Below are 6,163 nucleotides of genomic sequence, written 5' to 3' on the forward strand. Positions count from 1 at the left end.
CTATCACCTTGTGCAGCCGCTTTCAGGGAGCTATGGACTTAGACCACAAGATCCCTCTGTACATTCACATTGCTAAGGGTCCTGCCATTAACAGTGTACTGTCCCTTTACATTTGATCTCCCAAAGTGCAACACCTCACACTTGACCAGATTAAACTCCATCTACCATTTCTCTGCCCATATCTGCAACTGATGTATATCCTGCTGTATTCTTTGGCAACTTTCTACACTCTCCAGAACATCACCAACCTTTGTACCATTTGCAAAAATTGTTTCACCTTCATTAAATTCTTGGTTTCCTAAAATGTCTCAAAAGTTACTTGTGTCCTCTTCAATGAAGACAGAACTAATGTATTTGTTTAATTGCTCTGCCATTTCCCCATCCTACATTATTTACCCATTTCTGACTGTAGGGGACCAACACTAGACTTCACTAATCCTTTCCTTTTTACAAGTTTTTAGAAAGTTATGGTCCACTTTTATATTCCCTGCAAATTTACTCCTATAATCCATGTTAATTTTGCCTGATTACCTTGAAATGTTCGAACTATGCTGTTATAACATCTTTAATTGTTTCTAACATTTTCCCCAATGAAATGTTAAGCTGCCTGGCCTGCAATTTCCTGCTTTCTATCTCACTCCCTTTTTGAATCAAGTGGTCATATTTGCTATTTTCCAATCCAATGGATACTTCACTGGATCGAGGGAGTTTTACAGAAATAAATCCAGCTCATTGACTGCCTTTAGGGTGAAATCCATTAGGACCCGGAGACTTGTCAGCCCTTAGCTCCAACAGATTGCTCAGAGCCACTGCCCTGATGGTTGTTATTTTTGTGAGTTATTTCCTCCCTCCCAGTTGCTAATTTATAAGTATTTCTGGGATATTAGTTGCATCTCTCATAATAAAGGCTAGTGCAAAACATTCACTTAATTAATTTAGAATCTCATTGTTTTCCATTATTGGTTCCTCAAATTCATTTTCTATCAGGCTAAAAGAGTCAGAGAGCCATAGAACAATAGAGCACAGATTCAGCCCAACCCATCCTGGCCAACCATAGTGCTCACCCAGCTAGTCCCAATTTCCTGCATTCGGTTCATATCCCTCTAAGCCCCACCCCTCCATGTACCTGTCCAAGTGCTTCTTAAATGAGACTATTGTACCTGCCTCAACCACTTCCTCTGGCAGATCATTCCAAATACACACCACCCTCTGCATGAAAAAGCTGCCCCTCAGGTCCTTTTAAATCTTTCCCTTCTCACCCTAAACCTACGCCCCTAGTTTTGGACTCAGCTACCCTGGGGAAAAGACTGTTACCATCCACCTTATCTATGCCTCTCATAGTTTTAAACACTTCTATAAAAGTTGCCCCTCATCCTCCTACGTTCCAAGGAATAAAGACTGGGCCTGGCCATCCTCTCCCTGTATAACTCTAGTCCTGGCAACATCCTCATAAATCTTTTCTGGACTCCTTCCATTTTAACCATATCTTTCCTATAATAGGATGACCAAAACTGTGCACAGTTTTGTGGCCTCACCAACGACTTATACAACTACAACATAATATCCCATCTCCTGTACTCAATGCCCTGACCGATGAAGGCCAGCGTGCCAAACGCCTTTTTCATCACCCTGTCTACCTATGACACCACTTGCAACGAACTATGCACTTGGACTTCTGGGTCTCTCTATTCCATTACACTCCCTAGTGCTCTACCATTCGTTGTATAAGTCCTGGTTTGACTTTCCAAAAGGCATCACTTCACACTTATCTGTACTGAAATCCCTAACTAATCAAGATCCCCCGTAATCTACAATAACCTTCTTCACTATCAACAGCACCTCCTAATTTTGTGTCATCTGCAAACTTACTGATCAAGCCTTGTGCATTTGCATCCAAATCATTTATATAAATAACAAATAACAAGCATCCCATCACTGAATCCTCGGCCTCCATTCCAAGAAGCAACCTTCAACCACCAGCCTCTGCTTCCTACCTCCGAGCCAATTTTGAATCCACCTAACTGGCTTTCCCTGGATTCCATGGGACTTAACTTTCCACATTAGCCTACCATGCGGGACTTTGTTGAAAGGCTTGCCAAAGTCCAAATAGACAGCATCCACTGCCGTACCCTTATCTACCCTTTTGGTTACCTCTTCAAAAAACTTTAAAAGATTCATCAAGCATGATTTTCCATGCAAAAAGCCTCCTCCTAGTTAGACTTTGTCTATCCACTTGTCTATCTTGGCCCAAACGTTGACTGTTTATTTCCCTCCATGGATGCTGCCTGACCTACTGAGTTCCTCCAGCACTTTTTTGTATTGCTCCAGATTTCAGCATCTGCAGAATTTTTTGTGTCTCTTTGTCTATCCAAATGCTGGTAGAACCTGTCCCTCAGTATTCCCTCCAGTAACTTCCCCACTACTGATGTCAGGCTGACCGGCCTGTAGTTCCCTGACTTGTCCTTGCTACCCTTCTTAAACCACAGAACAACACTGGCCACCTTCTGGTCTTTGGGAGCTGAATAATCAACTTGTCAACACTTTTCTTTTTTTATATTATGTGTAGGAACTTATACCATCATGTATAGTTCTGGCTACTTTTATCTCAACTTTTTTTGCTTCTCATTAGTCTGTTAGTAATTCATTGACATGTTTTATATTCCGTCTGCTCTGTCCTGCCACCCACCTTTGCTTAATTACAGTCTTTTCGTTTGATAATATCTTGAACATTTTTTTAGTTAATCGCAGACGGCAGGTCCTCCTCTTGAAATTTGTCTTTCTGATTACAGTGCATTATTCTAGGCCTGTTCTATGATCCCCTTCAGTATCTGCCTCTACATGTCGACTGACTGATCCCTTAATATAACTTGCCAGTTCACTTTTGCTTTCATGCCCTCATAGTTGCCCTTATTTAATTTATGATTCTTCTGCTGTGACTTTAGAAACTGAGAGATGATTTATGCATGGTCTACTCCATGCAAGGTTGTAGATCTGGGAAACTATAATTATAGGAGGCAGGTTGTTTTGTTTCTAGGAACGAGGAGGACAGGGGTGGGGTGACCAAATGGAGATCTTTTAAATATTGAAGGGGTTTTACAGGGCAGACATGCAGGAAATCTTTTCTCTTATGGGGAACTTGAAGTTAGTGGCCATTAATCAGATAGTCGTCTTTACCCAGAACAAGGATAGAATACAGAATTTGTAAGCACAAGAAGCAGCTGAGGTGAATAACATGGATGCATCCAGTGGGAATCTGGTTAAATATATATGAGAGGAAAGCACTGAATGTAATGCTGATAGAGTGATTCTTGGAAGCATAAGCAGTGGTACGGATCTGTTATGTCAAATGGTCTGTGTCTGTGCTGTACAATTTTATGTCGTCAATAAAGATAAAAATGATAAGGCACAATTTCAATTTCATTGGTTAAAACTGAGCAATAATATAGTTTAAAGAACCAAAAACTGTTCTACAAAGAAAATGTGTACGCATCAATTTAAAATTAAACATGGGGTAATTAATATTTGTCAAAGATATATTTTATCTTTGTTACTTTATCTCCTAAGACTTAGTTCAAAATTTGATGAGGTTAACTGGGTGGGAAATTAAGTTATGAAAGTTATTTAAAAGGCCAAAAGATGAGAGCTGGAGTTTGGGGATCTTAGGGCATGGAGTGTTCTGCTTGTAATGAGCAGAACCCATAAACAGATTGTCAAACAGATGTAGAGAAATATAAATATGCAGTATGGAAGAATTACATGGGGCAGCACAATGGAAAACGGGGGATAGATCTGTCTGCGCCTCCTGCTGATGGCAAATCTAACTCACTAGAGAAAAAGCTGAGCAATGATACCGAACACACATTTTATATATTGCCTCTTGAAGTCCACTGGTCTATTAATCCATCACTTCAGCTTTGTACTGGTTAAGTTCAGGGAAGCTTCCCCTAAAGGTGAATTGAGTGAATATTAGAGGAAGAAGATCATACCTGATGAGAGGAAAGAAAGCGTAGGCAATCAATTATGTGTAGGTGGATCCAGCTGAGGAGCTAGCAGGAGCATGGACATAATGGGCTGAATGCACTCCTTTGAGAAAACAGCAGAAACATATCCTTTCACACACTGGTCTCAGTCGCTTCATCTCCTGCATCAGTCTGTTGACTCCAACTGTTTGTCTTTTGTTTGCAAACAGAAGGAAAGCCAATTCAGGAAAAAATAATTACAAGCAAGGCATAGAAAAGCCATGCTATCATACAATCATATAAGAAGAAGCAATGACATTTACAGCCCAAAGCAGGGCTTTCACCCATCATATCTACGAAAAGCAAGCTCAATTTCCCAGCTCTTGGTTCATGACCCTGCAGGCCATGATTTTTTAAATCCTAACCCAGTACCTTTTAATTGTAGTGACAGTTTCTGCCTCCACCATCCTTTCAGGGAGTGAGATTGCCTTCTGAACTGAGAACATTTTCCCTCAGTGCTCCTCGAATCCTTCCACCAATTACCTTAAACTAATGTAGCCTACTTACTGACCTCTCTCCCAAGGGGAATGAGTCCTGCATTCATTTTTTTATGTATTGTTTTTTTCTTTCATTTGCAAGCAAAATGATACAGTCAGAGGTGGAAATATGTGCTAGGATTTGAGACCATGCTTTGGCCTTTCACAATTTTATATACCTCAGTTAAATTTCCCCTCCCATCTCCTTTGTTCCAAAGGAAACAACACCAGCCTGGACAGCCTCTACTCTTAACTACAGTATTCCAGCCCTGGCAACAGCATTGAAAAATTCCTCTTGGTTCCTTCTGGTGCTGTACTGATTTGTAATTTTTTAATAGAAACCAAAGAAATTAAGAATAGGCCATTTGACCCATCAAGTCTGTTCCACCATTCAATATAATCCTGGCTGATCATCCAAATTCAATACACTGTTCCTGTTTGCTCCCAAACCCCTTGATCTCTTCAGACCTTACTGCCATATCTAGCTCCTATGTGAATGTACTTAATGCTTTTGGCTTCAGTTGTCTTCAGCGGCAGTGAATTACACAAGTTCACCACTTTTTGGGTTGTGTAGTGCTGTCCATTAACACAGAAACATTTTGGACCATGTGTGTGGCAGACCAATTGAGCAGGCCAAAACAGCAGTGTAAGGAAATCAACTTCTGCAGAACAATGGCAGCTTTAGTGTTTAAAGCCCTGAAGGTGCAATGTATGTGCATTAGAACATAGACATCACTGGATGAATAAAGACAAGGCCCATCTTGTTCACTGTTTGCTGTCCTGTGACTGAATTAGGCAATGAAACATCAGCCACCTGTGTTGAGAAATTTGACCAGATTTTCAGCCAGGTACATTTTAGGACATAGAACACAGAACAGTACAGCACAGGAACAGGCCCTTCAGCCCACAATGTTGTGCCGAACTAATTAAACTAGTAATTAAATGCCTAACTAAACTAATCCCTTCTGCCTACACAATATCCATTTCTCTCCATTCTCTGCACATTCATGTGCCTGTCTAAGAGCCTCTATCATATTTGTCTCCACCACCACCCCAGGCAGCACATTCCAGGCACCCTATCACTCTCTGTGTAAAGAAACTTGCCCCACATATGTCCTTTGAATTTACCCACTCTCATCTTAAATGCATGCCCTCTTGCCCTCTGGAATTAGACATTTCAACCCTGGGAGAAAGATACCAGCTGTCTATCTATGCCTCTCATAATCTTATAATTCTCTATCAGGTCTCCCCTCAGGCTCTGCTGCTCCAGGGAAAATAACCCAGGTTTGTTCAACCTCTCCTTATAACACACACCCTCTAATCCAGGCAGGGTTCTGATAAACCTCTTCTGCACCCTCTCCAAAGCCTCCACATCTTTCCTATAATGGGGCAACCAGAATTGAATGCAATACTCAAGATGCAGTCCAACTAGAGTTTTATAAAGCTGCAACATAACTTCCCGACTCTTGTACTCAATGCTTCAACTAGCAAAGGCAAGCATGCCATATGCCTTCTTTACCACCCTATCAACCTGTGCAGCCACTTTCAGGGAGCTATGGACTTGGACCCCAACATCCCTCTGTACGTCAAACACTGTTAAGGGTCTTGCCATTAACAGTATACTATCCCTTAACATTTAATCTCCCAAAGTGCAACACCTCACATTTG

This window comes from Pristis pectinata, unplaced genomic scaffold (genome assembly GCF_009764475.1).
Source record: "Pristis pectinata isolate sPriPec2 unplaced genomic scaffold, sPriPec2.1.pri scaffold_110_arrow_ctg1, whole genome shotgun sequence".
In the NCBI taxonomy this organism is placed as follows: domain Eukaryota; kingdom Metazoa; phylum Chordata; class Chondrichthyes; order Rhinopristiformes; family Pristidae; genus Pristis; species Pristis pectinata.